Genomic DNA, 17,250 nt, shown 5'->3' with positions numbered 1-17,250 from the left:
ATATTCAAGGCACAGAGTGATATATGAACAAACACAAAGTACACTAACGACCTCTCTTGATGATGGTGGACTTTTGACTGTAGACAGTATCCTAACATGAATTTGGTGACATTGCGATTTAAAGCCCCTTTTAATAGCATTTGACAACCTTACTAGTAACTACAGAGATAGCATTTGTTGTCATTCAATGGGTGGTGTGTGGCGGTAGTTGGTTGTTCATAATTATCTGAGGCTCCACTGCACACACAGAACTCAGGAAAGTCCAGTGCTACATCTGATAAAGTGTAATTTTCTGAAAGGTACTGCAAGAAAACAATTTTATGACACACGGTTGGAATTGGACTCTGTATCACCTCTTTGTTGCCCTCAGGGCAGCATAAACCTGGTGACAGATTCCCAATAAAGCAGTAAAGTGCAAGTTACAGCAGTGTATAAGCAACATTTAGTAATATCTTGTTTGTGCAGAAGTAATCACAAACCATTACATCATATCAAACAGGACATTTTGTATTGAACTAAAGGTTCCCTTTGTAAACTGAACATTATTGCGAAAGTTCTGAAAAATTTACAGATGTGGGTATAATAGAAAATGTGTGTTTCAGCAAACTTGACCTATCGGTATGTTATGTGGCACCATGCAGCAATTCAGAAAGAAAACCTTCACTTATAAATTTCTTCTACCAACGTCAGCTCATCATTGTCATAGTTCCCTTTGGTGTTAGTCATATTTAGTTTCTATTAATTGATAGAATTATCCGTAAGCAATTTAATACCATTTTTTTGTATTTAGGGGTTCTCCGACAACAAAATATTGGGCTAGAATGTAAAAAAAAATATATAAATTCTTAACTTTCAGAACCATTTATGACTATGGCTTGTACTAAAACTTTATATATCTTTACTACTACTTAGAAGTGTTATACGACACAATCAAGTCCTTAGCAAGTAAACTAATCCTGTAGAATATAAAAGAACAATCTATACCACAGTTTTGTACCCTATACTTGCTACAACTGGTTGTGTGAAGGCCAATAGTATACTATGGACAGGTATAATAATATCATATGATAGAGAATGCAGTGAAAAATGACCCCTATCAGGCCCCAGGGGTGCAAGGAGCGATGTTGATGATGCAGTTTGAGTGACCATCAATTGTGAACCCCCAGTACATTTTCTAGAGGTGTTTAGGTTCTGTGTTGCTTGTGATTTAATTTGCTAATTGCACAAAACTGTACAAGTCTGTGAATAATATTAATGTGCGCGAACATGTTTTTGTGTCATAGGAGTTACTATGCAAATGTTTATCCTCATATACTTCCATCTGTAAGGGTTACAATGTCGTATGGAGGGATCACTGTTACTTTTGTTTGTTTTAGTCTACTATATTGTAAGAATTGAATGTTACAGGGGTAAGGTGTTCACCAGTCCAGTCTGGGTTTCATCTTTTGGACAGGAATGATGTATTGGATATCGACATAAATTACGATTTTCACAATCTGGTGGATCTTCAGGCACAAAAAATGTATGTGTAGAAGATTATTTAATTGGGCATTAAGTATGACAACTATATAACCCCACTTTCCACTATAAGGCCCCTTGTTCGGTGGACTCACACAGCTCCTGCCTATGTACTGATTTGGTTAAATGTGGGAGACTCAACGGCTGTTTCCTTGCGGTAAACCAATTAATTCGGTGAGGCCGACTTGGCCAAAAGTTAGAATATTAACAAGCATTCTCTCACTTACTTTATCAACTTTGGCCTCATTCAGACAGACTTTTTTTTATTTGGACCATTCTTCATCCGAGTTCTGGATCCAATTTTCATCCATTTTTGGCTTGTGTGTCCATCAGTATTGCATCCGTTATTTCTTTTTTCTGCAAAAAATAAATAACATTCCAAGCTTTTCTTACCTTAAATAGTAAAAACCGAACAGCACTTGGATGACAGACAGATGGTATCTGTAGCCGTCTGTTTTTTCACGGACGCACTGATTTCAATGGGGAGGATAGATTTGTGACTTGCGTCAAAAAACGGACATATCTCTGTTTGTTTTTTTTATTTTGTTTTGAAATTTGTTTTGTTTGTTTTTTTTTCATTTTGTTTTGGCAGCCACTCCCCTCACAAAAAGCCCACAGATGTATGAACAACTACATAGACAATGATGGGTATGTTTTCTTCCTGTGAAAAACACTTATGTCTGAATGGAGCCTAAGCAGTAGCCGTATCCAATGTTTCAACACACAAAAAAACACTGATCTCTGAACAGCCCCAAAGACTATAATGTTTGTGTTTTTCCCATGAAAAACATGGACATCTGAATAAGGCCTAAGCAGGAGTTATGTGCAGCTGTTTTCAGACTGTATAGCAGGTACACTAAAATGAATCTGTCAGTAGGATCAACCCACATAAGTAGTCTATAGAACATGTAAGTCATAGGAAGCTGAATAAAATGACACCTTGATATCTGTGATCCAATGTCTTGTTCCAGAGAAATCTGGGTTTTTTATAAGTAAATGAGCTGTTAAGATATATGAGCCAGACACAGATCTGCATGAGAATCTGCCTCCCGAGCTTATTATAAATGAAAGGGGCATTACCAGTGTGAGACATGTAATGACTGACACTTTACTGTCATAACCACACACAGCTCTGCAATGAGATGAGAACAGAACAGCAGAGCTAACTCAGTCCAACAGAAGTGAAATTTATATTATTACAAAAAGATTTGCAGCTGCTGACCTCTCATAGTGCTGCAGCTTTCTTCTCACATGCAGCAAGTGTGGGGGGAAGGGCAGTACAGCGCACTGTGAGAAGACTACTGCAAATGTGCTTGTTGTGTTTGTATTTATACAATATTCAGCTCTGCTGTACTGTGTTGATTTTGATCAGGCACAGGTCTGCAGCAGAGCTACCAGCACTATGAGAAGACAACTGCTACTTCAATTGTTTCTAACGAGACAGAGTTACTTCTGTGGTACTGAGTTAGTTCTGATCTCACTGCAGAGCTATGTGTGATTATGAGAGCAGACTGTCAGTCATTACATGCCTCACACTTGTAACACCCCTTTCAATTAAAATAATCTCTGGAGGCAGATTCCCATGCAGATCAGTGTCCCGCCCATAGTTCTGAACAGCTTGTTTGCATACAAGAAAAACTTAATAATGTGACTTGAAAGATATTACATGATACAATCAAGTCCAATCTTGGAAACTAAATATATGATTCCCGCACAACTTTATGAATGCACCATTTTAGTGCATATATGTATGGTTTAATGTGCAAAGTTAATGGTCAGTAATGTTTAGTGATATATGAGCTGAACATTTTTGTGAAAGTCCAAAATAAAAACAAATTGGAAAGTATAAATGAGTACTATTGGAGTACTCTTTGGAGTAAGTGAACATGGTGGCTATTGTCATCCCCTCTTACGTTTGTATTCTAACTATTGAAAGGACTGACAATGATTGTAGGTAACGTTTCAGCTCTGCTTTTACATGAAATTAATCTGTGTATCCGGATATTTTTTTAACCTGTTGTAAGTAGTATTTTTAAAGGCCAAAGGTGCCATTATGAACGAACTATGGCCTTTTCAGATTTTCAGTTTGTAAAGGAATTCTCTCATATACTTTTTTATCATACTGCTGTATGATAGAAAATAAATTGTATTTTTTTCTTTGCAATTTACAACCTTTCTAATTTCTTTGCACATCACGACATTAATAATATAGTGAAAACAAAAATAAATAGTATATTGTTGAGAAAATAAAAGAAAGGTGTTTGTATGTGTTCTGTTTGTAGATTAAAGGCTGTATTATGTTGAAATTTTACAAGCCAAGTTTGAATTGTAATATAGAACTTATTTTTATATTATTTTCAAAATATGCTATAGAGCAATATTTTGCGCCTTTATTATATACAGGGTTTGTCATTTTAGTAGATTACCTGCAGAGCCATTGGTAGACCATGACATAAAGATGCTTTGTAAACAGTCTAGTAAGTTATGAATGCTATTTATTGTTATGCACACAAAATGTTTATTGAAAGTTGAAATATATGAATGGTTTTTATTAAAATTGTCTTATGTTTTCTTTTTTTGCTGTTTCTTTAGTCTTTCAGTCATATTTTCCCCAACTAAACTGCTTAGTTGAAGTGTTACGTTTCTGTAAAGAGAACCTGTCTGTTCCCCACTTCTGGAGCATCTTTCTCATAGCTTTTGTGCCATTCCTTTGTTCTTCCTCATGAATATTTCTGAATTAATTGACAATTGCTTGTTACCTTCATCGTGTTAAGGGTATGTACACACTTCAACAATGTCAGCACTGATTGGACAGAAAGGAGGAACATGCCCACAACTGTTAACACCCAGTTGTCAATTTACTGATATTTTTCAAGGGGGAATAATGGAGGTACGGTATAACGTTAGAGTTCTAAGGATAGATGCTGCCGAAAAAATACAAGTATTTATCAAAACAGACATGTCAGAAGAGGTCCCACAGGTCCTTCGTAAAGAGCTTTTACTCATTAAGGCAAACTTACAAGATGCCAATGTTGAATTGTATTCCTCTATATCTTGTTTATTCTAAAGAGATACAGAAAAGATTCAAAAATTGTATTAATAAGTCTGAAAAATGTTATATGTAGAATTTCTAGATAGAGAAGGAATCACCCTTTTTCATCTAGAAATGTTACTTTTGTAAATGTTCATACTTATTAATACTAGAGTTGCCAACCGTCCAGAAATTCCAGGACAGTCCGCAAAAATGTGAAAAATGTGTCATTTTTTTTTGTCCTGTCCGTAATTTTTTTGAGACTGAAGAAACTTATATGAATTATATTGACAGTAATTATCATTTTACAGTTTACAGTGTATGCCGCTGATGTCTTCATATCAGAATTATGGGCTGTAGACATATATCACTTATTATCATAATGATTTATTATGGTTTTCCAGTGTGTCCGTAAAAAATATTGTCTGTCCGTGATGTTTTGGTAAGTTGTCCAGAAAAAATAAAAAGTCAAGGTGGCAACCCTGATTAATACAATTTTTGTATCTTTCCCGGAGTAACTCTTCAATACAGAAATATTGCAAATTCCGCATCTCATCAGTTTCTAAGAACTAGAAGGTTAAAACGCTACTACCATATAAACAATTTGGGTGGATGTTTCCACATCATGACTTGTTTCCCTTTTTCTGATGTGTTGATAGTTTCAGCTTTTGCATAGCTGATTTCTTATGACTACCACACCTACTAATTATAGCGGTCTCTTTCTGTATCTTCATAAAATAATTTCAAGTCCATTTATCTTTACAGCTGTGCACATTTAGTCGATAGCTCTATCTAGTGCAGAACTTGAAATACATCAATGCTTTTTTTTATTATTATTATTACATATGTATTCTTCAGATATATTTTAGATACATTTTATATTAAACATAATAATCAGTAGATAGAACTATTGCCAGGGCCAAGATGAGGTATTTTGGTGCCCTAGGCAGATGAAGCCAATGGTACACCCCCCTCCCTCCCCTAAGGAAGGGAATGGACCAGAGATTAAGGTAAAAGGGCCTCTAATACACCCCCCTCTAATGGTAACAAGCTCTGTTGATCACTTCCAGTAGAATTGTTTCCTTCTTCGCCAACAAAATACCAGCAAAAAGAAAAAGAAAAGTAGTGTACTTTAGATGTGACTTAACAGGGAGTGCAATTTCAAAGTTAGATATAGAATCATACATCGTTTGCAGACTATATATAATACAAGGGACAAATAGCGATATTCATCAAGACATCATATTTTAAATATCAGACCCAAGGATAGTCATGGAAACTTATATTGCTGAACTTTTATGTGATCCATTTGGTTTCAATTAAGGTGTCCAGCATTTTGTGAATGCCTGAATGAAAACTAAACATACCCCATTATAAATAAATGGATATGTCTGATGGTATTTGTGTACGTCAAGCGACAAATACAGTTTGCAACAAAACTGATGGTGGTTCTAGTGCCATATTCCTGTACTGATGGTGGTTATGGTGACATATTCTTGTACTGATGGCGGTTCTGGTACTGTATCCCTGTATTGATGGTGGTTCTGGTGATGTATTGTTGCTGTGATAATGGTTCTGGTAACATTCATGTAGTGATGGTTGTTCTGGTGATGTATTTATCACCAGAACCATCATCAGTACATGCATATGAAACCGAAATCATCATCAGTTCATAAATAGAACAACAGAGCCATCAATAGCATATGAATATGACACCAGAACCATCATCAGTAAGTAAATTGGTCACTAGAACCACCATAATTGCATGAATGTGGTACCAGAGCCACCATCAGTTCATGAATTAATCACCAGGACCACCATCAGTACATGAATATGGCACCAGAGCCACTATCCGTACATGAATGCATCACCAAAACCACCATCAGTCCATGAATATGACACTAGAACCATCATCAGTAAAAAAATTCAACACCAGTACCATCATCAGTACATGAATATGTCACCAGAACTATCATCAGTACATCAATACGTCACCAGAACCAACATCAGTACATATATCACGAGAACCATCATAAGTACTGGAATACCAGAACCAAGCTTAGCACAACAATCAATTATAATGTGAAGTCAGCCTCATATATATTTGTATCTCATGACCTCCTTAACAATCTTAAAGAGATACTGGGAGTTGTTAACAGCAATCATAAGACTGCAGACCATACGGGAACCACAGTAGTGATGACACACAGGCAGTATTACAAATAAACATTTCCATTCTTATAGGTGAAGTCTTCTCTGATTTAGTGGTTATTTTTCATTTCATCTCCATATTGTCCAGATGCTATGCAGTATTACAAATAAACATTTCCATTCTTATAGGTGAAGTCTTCTCTGATTTAGTGGTTATTTTTCATTTCATCTCCATATTGTCCAGATGCTATGCAGTATTACAAATAAACATTTACATTCTTATAGGTGACGTCTTCTCTGATTTAGTGGTTATTTTTCTTTTCATCTCCATATTGTCCAGATGCTATGATGACTTTTCACAACCACAGTTCGTCTCTGCAGATTTCCCACTTTTCCAGTCTTCTGCAGCACATCCCAAAACTATGCCCTTAAAAATAAGTGTCATTATTTTGCCCTCTGCTTACAAATATCTTTCAATACTGTGCCTTAAAACAGCTTCCTGTGTTATATAGCCTCCAAACTGTCTGTTCTTAAGAGCTACACCCATCACACTGGTCACCTTAATGAGCTAAAATTACTACACTGTCTGCCATTATCAGTTGTAACTGTCACACCTTCCACCTTTATGAACCATGGCCTATACCATGGCTGTCTCCTCTCCCCTGTTTTCCCTTACACTCTATATATCTCCACACTGTCACTCTGCCATGCTAACCTCTCTCCATACTGTGCCAGTATTATGTCCAGCTCTGCCCATCATACAGTGATTTCCATCACAGGCCTCAACATACTGTAAGATGTCCACCAGAAGCCCCATATAGTAAATGTCCACCACAGCCATCCACACACAGTGTATCCCCCACAGCCCCATAAAGTGTGATGTGCACCACAGCCACCCATGTAGTAAGATGGCCTCCACAGCATGATAGACAACCGTCTCCCATACAGTATAATGTCCCCCACAGCCCACTATACAGTATGATGTCCTCACAGCCTTCCGTATACTGCCCCGCACAGCCAAAGTATAATGTTCCCCACAGCCCAATATACAGCATTATGTCCCCACAGCGCAGGTATAATGTCACTCACAGGCCCCTATATATATGATGTCCCCACAACCCAGGTATAATGTCCCCTACAACTCCCCATATATTATGATGTCCTCACAACCCCCATTCAGTGGCCAATCAATATCAAAATTACTGTTATTGTGAACAGTTATGCAAGTTGAAGATGAAATGATGTCATTTTTTACATTTTAAAAATTCCAAAAAGGAAAATGGGCCTATGCAAAACTTTGTGCATCCTTGGAGATTTGTATGTTCAGATAACTTTGACCAAGGTTTCAGACCTTTATTAGTCTTTTAGGGTTATGGCTTGTTCACGATCATCGTTAGGAAAGGCCAAGTGATGCAAATTTCCCAGCTTTTTAAAAACCCAGCCTCCTCTAACCTTGTGCCAAAAAACAGCAGCCATGGGTTCTGCTAAGCAGCTGCCTAGCACTCTGAAAATGGTGGAGGCCCACAAAGCAGGAGAAAGCTATAAAAAGATAGCAAAGCATTTCCAAGGTGCCCTTTCCTCAGTTCAAAATGTAATTAAGAAATGGCAGTTAACAGGAACAGTGGACATCAAGATAAGGTCTGGAAGACCAAGCAAAATTTCAGTGAGAGCGGCTTGTAGGATTTCCTAGAGAGACAAATCAGAACCCTCGCTTGACTGCAAAAGACCTTCAGAAAGATTTAGCAGACTCTGGAGTTGTACATTGTTCTACTGTTCAGAGACACCTGCACAAATATGGCCTTCAAGGAAGAGTCATCAGTAGAAAACCTCTCCTGCGTTCTCACCATAAAATTCAGCATCGATATGCAAAAGAACATTTAAACAAGCCTGATGCATTTTGGAAACAAGTCTTGTGGACCGATGAGGTTAAAATAGAACTCTTTAACCACAATGATCAAAGGTATATGTGGAGAAAAAAGGGCACAGAATTTCAGGAAAAGAACATCTCGCCAACCATTAAGCATGAGGCTAGATCAATAATTCTTTGAGGTTGTGTTGCAGCCAATGGCATGGGGAACATTTCATGGGTAGAGGGAAGAATGGATTCAATGAAATTTCAACAAATTCTTGATGCAAACTAAACACTATCTGTAAAGAAATCTGAAGTTGAAATGAGGATTGCTGCTACAAATGGATAAGGATGACTAAACACACCTCAAAATCCCCAATAGAGTACCTCAAAAGGTGCAAGCTGAAGGTTTTACAATGGCTCTCACAGTCCCCTGATCTGAACATTATAGAAAATCTGTGTCTAGACCTCAAAATAGCAGTACATGCAAGACGACCCAGGAATCTCACAGAACTGGAAGAATTTTCCAAAGAACAATGGATGAAAATCCCTCAAACAATATTATGATGTCCTCACAGCTCACACTATAATGTTCCCTACAGCCCCTCATATAATGTGATATCCTCACACACACCCTTGTACAATATGATGTTCCAACAGCCCACAGTATAATGTCCCTTTCAGCCCCTTATATAATTCTAGCTATTGAACCTGTTCTACGCCCGAGTAGCAAACATTTTTATTGGTACATCTTTAATTTTGCGCCAGTTTTTTGAAGACACTGTCTGCAAATTTGCCTATACAGTGTCTTCATTAAAATGGCGCTGGATATTTCTGTATATGCTGACTCCAGCTCAATTTTATTGAAGTAATGTACTGCAACAGTGATGACTAACCTTTTAAAGGGAATCTGTCCCCCCCTGGCACTTATTAGACCTCTAATATGGGCATACAGGTGAATCTATACTTACCTGTATGCCTCATATTAGAGGTCTTGCTGCAGAGAAATGTCTTTTTATTCTTTCCAGTTTATGACGTGTTCCCGTCCGGGGGACGCAAAGAAATCACCCCCTGGCACTTATCAGAACTGTAATATGGGTATACGGGTGATAGAAATGTGAATCTATACTTACCTGTATGCCCCATTTTAGAGGTTTTATTGCAGAGAAATGTCTTTTTGTTCTTTCCAGTCTATGACATGTTCCCGTCCGGGGGACACAAAGAAATTCCAGCCTACTGTTTGAATTAAAATATTTCCCCCCTCCCCTGCACAGCACAGGTCCCTGTGACGTGCAGTTACCGTGGCCGGATCCCACACCTACGCAATTTACCTTGTACGCAAGGTGTCGTCTGTGTATCCTTGTGAAGCAGGGATCTTGTGCGCAGGCGCCGGGAAGGCAGAGTGACTCGCCGGCGCTTACGCACAAGTTCCCTGCTCTACAAGGATACACAGACTGCAGGAATTACTGCGCCTTGCGTACAAGGTAAATTGCGCAGGCGCGGGATCCGGTCACGAGAACTGCAGAGGAGGGGGGGAAATATTTTAATTCAAACAGTAGGCTGGAATTTCTTTGTGTCCCCCGGACGGGAACATGTCATAGACTGGAAAGAACAAAAAGACATTTCTCTGCAATAAAACCTCTAAAATGGGGCATACAGGTAAGTATAGATTCACATTTCTATCACCCGTATACCCATATTACAGTTCTGATAAGTGCCAGGGGGTGACAGATTCCCTTTAAAGACCGAGTGCCCAAACTGCAACCCAAAGTCCACTTATTTATTGCAAAGTGCCAACACTGCAATTTAACCTGAATACTGAGGTTTTAGTTTAGAAAAAAACAATTCATACAGAAAGCAGGCGAGGACAGCAGAAAGCACAAGGGGGGAGCAGAGAGCAGGCAGGGGTATCAAAGAAGGCAGGGGCAACAAAGTGCAGCCACAGACAGGAGCAGGGGTATCAGACTGCAGATATAAAGGAATATGCTCCCCCATCCCGGTATATGCTCCCCCATCCCGGTATATGCTCCCCCATTCTGGTATATGTCCCCCATCCTGGTTTATATCCTTTATTCTGGTATATGTCCCTCCATGCACATCCAGCTGAAGTAGGGGCTGGCGTTGGCAGCATTGGCGTCCACACTACGGCACCATTTTATTGAAGACACTCTGCAATAAAATGGCACCTTTGTGCGGTATGCGCATGCACTGACTCAGCACAGGCGCCGGAGGCTTCAGACAGAAGGACACATCCACTGTTATATATAAGTTGATGTCTAAAGAGCCCACAGTATAATGTTCCCTACAATGCCTTATATAATATGATGTCCCCTACAGCCCCTCATATGATGTGATGTCCCCCACAGTCCCCTATATAATATGATGTCCCCATGAACCCCATTCAGTGACCACTCAATATAAGAAAAATGAAAAAAAAAGCTGATGCTTGCCTAATCCTGGCATCACGCCACCCGGCGTCCTCTATGTGGTACCATCCTCTAACGGCATAGGCCTGAAGTAGCCTACGCCTTGTGGAGTTACTAGAGGAGCAGGGGGCTGATTGGAGTTCCCTTGCTCCTGTCCTGGGTAGAGCTCACATCAATTGTATTCGCTTGTTAAAAAGTACAGGGAGGGAATACTCACCGGGGCGATGGCCGTGAGTGGTGTTAGTGACTGCGCCCCAATCATCAGTGTGCTTTAAACCTGCTGCCAGATGAAGGTGCACAGCAGCACTGTTAGTGTTGTTTTTTTTTTTTCAAACTGCGCCCATCTCAAGGAGGTAAGAGGTAGTGCCCTATTCGGCCTGGCCCTTAATACAGTTGTCTACTACATCGGATCTACATCATTGTCTAATGGACTGATCATGAAGATTAAACGACCACTGAAGGGTAAAAAATTTAATATTTAAACAGGCAGACCTCTGTAAATGATGACCACTGAGGGATCTGTAGTAGATCGCTAAGTGCACATAGGCTGCCATATTTCTGATGCACCACTGAGAATGATGACCTTTGGTGCTGCAAAAAAAGATAATTTCACCCCATGAACAAGCTGTCAGTCAGTGCTGGGGCGTGGTTACAGCCGCTGCTCAATATGAACTGAAAGCGAGAGGCTACCAGGAGGAATAAAGTTTGTTTTCTCCAGGTAGCTTTGCTTTCAGTGCGGTGGCCGCACAGCTTTAGAACACTATTAACATGCAGATTTATAAAATATCTGTTGGTTAATAGATTATTTTTTTAACAGGATAGGCTCCCTTTAAGGCTTAGTAAGCCACTGACATGAGTTGTCAACAGCTTTTCCATGAATATCCACAAAGATATACAGATGACACATAAATCATAATCTGGTTTACTGGACACACCATAGCCAGTCCATTATTTAAATGATGTAATCTTGTGGACATTTGTTTATAATTGTGGTGTTGAATACCTTTGGTTCTCTTAATAGGCTCTACATTTTCCATATTAGAGCAGTTATGCTCATTCCATCCATTAATATAACTGTCAGATAATCTATTGTAATCAACAGAGTAACTGTGATGAACATTACATATGTACAGTTGAAACCAGAAGTTTTCATAGACTATATAAAAAGATACATGCATGTTTTTCTCAATATCTGACATGAAATCAGAATAAACCTTTCCCACTTTAGGTCAATTAGAATTACCATAATTTTTAATATTTGCCAAATGCCAGAATAAGGAGAGAGAGAATGTTTTAAGACATTTTTATTACTTACTGCAAAGTCAAAAGTTTACATACACTAAGATTACTATGCCTTTAAACAATTCTGGACTGCCCATATGATGATATCATGTGTTTGGAAGCTTATGACAGGTTTTTTGGCAACATCTGAGATAGAGACACACTTGTGTGTGTACTTTAATGCACACCTGAAACACACTGCTTCTTTGTGTAGCATCATGGGAAAGTCTAAAGAAATCAGCCAAGATATCAGGAAGAGAATTGTGGACTTGCACAAGTCTGACTCATCCTTGGGTACAATTTCAAGATACCTGAAGGTGCCTCGTTCATCTATACCAACAATTATACGCAAGTACAAACAAGATGGGAATGTCCAGCCATCATACCGCTCAGGAAGGAGATGGGTTCTGTGTCCCAGAGATGAACGTGCATTGGTCCGACATGTGCATATCAATCCAAGGACAAAAGCAAAAGATGTGAAGATGATGGCGGAAGCTGGAAAGATTGTGTCAATATCCACAGTGAAACGAGTACTGTATGAATATGGACTGAAAGGCCACTCTGCCAGGAAGAAGTCAGTACTCCAAAAGAAACATAAAAGAGCCAGATTAATGTTTGCAAATGCACACAGGAACAAAGACCTTAATTTTTTAAGTCATGTCTGATGAAACTAAAATTGAACTTTTTGGGCATAATAACCATTGTTACATTTGAAGGAAAAAGGGAGAATTTTGGAAGCCTAAAAACACCATCCCAACTGTGAAACACGGGGGTGGCAGCATCATGTTGTGGGATTGTTTTGCTGCAGGAGGGACTGGTGCACTTTACAAAATAGATGGCATCATGAGAAAAGAAGATTATGTGGCAATACTGAAGCAACATCTCAAGACATCAGCCAGGAAGTTAAAGCTTGGGTGGAAATGGGTTTCAAAATGGATAATGACCCGAAGCCTACTGCCAAAATGGTAAAAAAGTGGCTTAAGGATAACAAAGTCCATGTTTTAAAGTGGCCATCACAAAGCCCTGATCTCAATCCTATTGAAAATTTATGGGCAAAGCTGAAAAGGCAGGTGCGAGCAAGACGACTATAATGCACACGCCTGGACTGACTGGCGTGTGCGTGTTTAGTGGTTCCACTGTGCCATGAACCGGAGAATGCCTGGAGGGGCGTAACTAAGTATCTGCCCGATCCGACCAAGGTCGCACGACGGCATACGATGCCAGTGCACCAGGGAGGAACCGAGCAGAGGGACCAGGGTCTACTCCAGGTCAGACTCCGGACACGGCTGTTGACCGACATCGGGGAATACAGGAACAGGCAGACTAGAGCGCAGGCTGGGTAGGGTCCAGTACAGACTGGGAGACAAATTCAGAGCCGCAGATGCGGTAAACAAACAGAGTAAAGCGAAACCGCAGGTGCGGTAGTCAAGGCCGAGCAGAGCAGAACCGCAGACGCGGTAGACAAGGCAGAGCAGAGCAGAACCGCAGACGCGGTAGACAAGGCAGAGCAGAGCGAAACCGCAGACGCGGTGGACAGGGCTGAGCAGAGCGAAACCGCAGATGCGGTGGACAGGGCTGAGCAAAGCGAAACCGCAGACGCGGTGGACAGGGCTGAGCAAAGCGAAACCGCAGACGCGGTGGACAGGGCTGAGCAAAGCGAAACCGCAGACGCGGTGGACAGGGCTGAGCAAAGCGAAACCGCAGACGCGGTGGACAGGGCTGAGCAAAGCGAAACCGCAGACGCGGTGGACAGGGCTGAGCAAAGCGAAACCGCAGACGCGGTGGACAGGGCTGAGCAGGCAAGAACCGCCGAAGCGGCAAGCAAGGCAGAGCGGAGGGGACAGGGCTCTGTTCACACGGAACAGACTGGAAGGGAAAGGCAGAACCAGGTACACACCGGATACTTGCAATGAAGTAGCGAGTGGACTCTAAACTCACAAACGGGAGTACAGAGACAACGAGTAGGAGATAGGTACGGGATCAGATTCTGCAAGAAAAGGGAAGGTACGGACATGGAGAAAAACAGGTAACTGGCTAGGAGAGTATACAGACAAGAACAGGCAAGATACAGGAACAGGTCTAGGTATGCGGCCCCTAGAAGGCGGAAAGAACAGGCTAGGAGCGTGTTCACACTGGCCTGGAAATACAGCCTCCAGGATAGGCAGAAGACAACAGGCTAGAGAGCGAGTACAGACTGCAGGTTAGAGTACACAGGTAGGACACAGTACAGACACGGGAACAGATACTGCAAGACAGGAAACATACACAGGACCTGGCATGTCAGAGACAAGAAGCCAAATGACAGGGCAAGATGCTCGGGCATGGGTTAATTGGAGCAGCTGGTTTAAATACCAGGTGACAGACAGCAATAGGCTGAGGACGCACAAGGGGTGTGCCCGCAGCAGGTACAAAAAGCAGGAAGTGATCGGGCGCCGCCCTTAAGCAGCAGAAACAGAGGCAAACAGACAGCATGGAGGGAAGCCAGAGAGACATTCTGGACTGGAGATCAAGTGCGCGCTCTTGCACAGTGGGAGATGGACCACTATGCAAGGATGCCGCCAGGTATGTTATAGTACCTCCCCCCTTACGCCCCCTCTTCTTCAGGCCTGCCAGAATCGTCCGCAGGGAATTCGAGGGCCAATCCTTCACTTCAAGGAGATCACTTCCACTGTCCACAGGAAAAACTGGTCTCATCTGGGTAGCTAGGATGCTACCTCCTATCCAGCCATCCTCAGCAACACACGAAACGGGTGGAATACCAGGAACAGCACACAAGGAAGTCTCTCTCCACATATTTTCAGGTGGCACCCCAGAGGGTACAGAAGACAACTGGAAGTCCTCCGCCAGGTTGGAGGGGGGCAGAGACTCGGGGGTAACCTCCGCTTCGGAGTACACTTGTTCAGACTCACTGGATGAAGCAGGCGAGGTATCAGGTACCGAGTATAGGAGAGTCTCTGTCCATTCGCTATCAAGTAGCACCCCGAAGGGTTCAGGAGACACCTGGAGGTCCTCTGCCGGGTCAGAGGAGTGCAGAGACTCGGGGGTAACCTCTGCTTCAGAAAACACTAGGTCGGACTCACTGGACGAAGCAGGCGAGGTATCGGGTGCCGAGTATAGGAAAGTCTCTGTCCATTCACCACCAGGTGGCACCCTGAAGGGTTCTGGAGACAACTGGAGGTCCTCCGCCTGGTCGGAGGGGTGTAGAGACTCGGAAATAACCTCTGCTTCGGAGTACACTAGGTTAGACTCACTAGGCGAAGCGAGCGAGGTATCAGATCCAGGATATAGGAAAGTCTCTGTCCATTCACCACCAGGTGGCACCCCGAAGGGTTCTGGAGACAACTGGAGGTCCTCCGCCTGGTCGGAGGGGTGTAGAGACTCGGGAGTAACCTGCTTCGGAGTACACTAGGTTGGACTCACTGGACGAAGCGAGCGAGGTATCAGGTACAGAGTATAGGAGAGTCTCTGTCCTTTCGCTACCAGGTAGCACCCCGAAGGGCTCAGGAGACAACTGGAGGTCCTCCGCCAGGTCGGAGGGGTGAAGAGACTCATGGGTAACCTCGGCTTTGGAGTACACTAGGTCGGACTCACTGGATGAAGCAGCCGAGGTATCAGGTACCGAGTATAGGAAAGTCTCTGTCCATTCGCTACCAGGTAGCACCCCGAAGGGTTCAGGAGACAACTGGAGATCCTCCGCCTGATCGGAGGGGTGTAGAGACTCGGGGGTAACCTCTGCTTCGGAGAACACTAGGTCGGACTCACTGGACGAAGCGAGCGAGGTATCAGGTGCAGAGTATAGGGAAGTCTCTCTCCAATTGTCATCAAGTGGTATCCCGGGGGATTCAGGAGGCAACAGGGGGTCCTCCGGTGTGGATTCTGGGTGGGCAGCAGTCTCTTCGGGCAGGAGAACTGTTGCGCTACCCACGCACATTACCCGTCAGGGCTGCTTCGGGATACTGGGAAGTAAAGCTTCGGCAGGGACTTCAGGGTTAGGGTCCTCGAAGACCATACAAAAGGCCACCAGGAAGGCCTGCAGGTCAAGGACGACAGGATCCCATGCTTCCCATAGGGAGGTGACCCATTTCAAGGCATCACCCGCTAGGTAGTCAATCATAAAGGCCACTTTAGCCCAATCGGAAGGAAAATAGAGAGGGTAGGCCTTAAAGTGTAGCATGCATTGCTCCACAAATGCACGACTTTGTTTTGGATCCCCAAAGTACCGTGGCGGATCCGCAGGAACGAGTGCAGAAAGCTCCATCTGGACGGGTGTGAAATTTGCCTGGAACTCAGCTAGTAGCAAAAAAAATAAATAAATAAATAAATTTCTTCTAGATGCACGTATTCGCTGGAAAACGTCTCAGAGAGCGAAGGCCGTGGGGCTCAACGGGAACCATGGCCTGAGCATGCTGTAATGCACACGCCCGGACTGACTGGCGTGTGCGTGTTTAGTGGTTCCACTGTGCCATGAACCGGAGAGTGCCTGGAGGGGCGTAACTAAGTATCTGCCCGATCTGACCAAGGTCGCACGACGGCATACGACGCCAGTGCACCAGGGAGGAACCGAGCAGAGGGACCAGGGTCTACTCCAGGTCAGACTCTGGACACGGCTGTTGACCCACACCGGGGAATACAGGAACAGGCAGACTAGAGCGCAGGCTGGGTAGGGTTCAGTACAGACTGGGAGACCAATTCGGAGCCGCAGACGCGGTAAACAAACAGAGTAAAGCGAAACCGCAGGTGCGGTAGTCAAGGCCGAGCAGAGCAGAACCGCAGACGCGGTGGACAGGGCTGAGCAAAGCGAAACCGCAGACGCGGTAGACAAGGCTGAGCAGAGCAGAACCGCAGACGCGGTAGACAAGGCTGAGCAGAGCAAAACCACAGACGCGGTGGACAGGGCTGAGCAGAGCAAAACCGCAGACGCGATGGACAGGGCTGAGCAAAGCGAAACCGCAGACGCGGTGGACAGGGCTGAGCAAAGCGAAACCGCAGACACG

Source organism: Phyllobates terribilis, unplaced genomic scaffold (assembly GCF_046119375.1).
Source record: "Phyllobates terribilis strain yellow unplaced genomic scaffold, ASM4611937v1 Scaffold_11__3_contigs__length_659146591, whole genome shotgun sequence".
NCBI lineage: Eukaryota > Metazoa > Chordata > Amphibia > Anura > Dendrobatidae > Phyllobates > Phyllobates terribilis.
Note: the sequence above shows the minus strand (reverse complement) of the source record.